Below are 636 nucleotides of genomic sequence, written 5' to 3'. Positions count from 1 at the left end.
CCATGTGGTCACCTCCGGGGCAGGTGGGAATCAAACTCATGTGGAAGTGGCTTTAGATTCTCATTGCTGTGCTTTAACCCACTGCACCACCAGGGAGGGCCTATATGTGATTTTTTTTTATTAGAATAAACCTCCTTTTTAAAATGTGTGGTTATTTTTATTGAGATAACCTTGGTTTACAAGATTGTATATGGTAGTTCACAGCTCTTCAGATATATTTTACTATTCTTCCACCACCATCACCACCAGCTCATCTAAAACTCCACCAAAATCACTGGCCCACCCTTAACACTCCTCTCTAATAGCCTGAATTCTACATTCAGATTTTTAGAGTTTATTTTGGTTTAATGTTGTCTGTTGCTCTATTTTTTTTTCTTTATATTTTACAAATAGCTAAACCATCCCATGCTTTTCTTTCTCTTTTGACTGACTTTGCTTAGCATAATCACCTCCAGATCCATCCGCATTGTAATTGGCAAGATTTCACACAATTCTTGAATCTGAGTTATTCCATTTTCCTTTTATATAATACCTTCTTAATCTTTCTTGGGAACAGAGATTGTTTCCATAATGTGGCTGCTATAAGTAGTGCTTCAGCAAACATAGGAGTGCATATTTCCTTCCAAATGAGTGATT

Source organism: Condylura cristata, unplaced genomic scaffold, assembly GCF_000260355.1.
Source record: "Condylura cristata isolate star-nosed mole 26May11 unplaced genomic scaffold, ConCri1.0 scaffold00003, whole genome shotgun sequence".
NCBI lineage: Eukaryota > Metazoa > Chordata > Mammalia > Eulipotyphla > Talpidae > Condylura > Condylura cristata.
Note: the sequence above shows the minus strand (reverse complement) of the source record.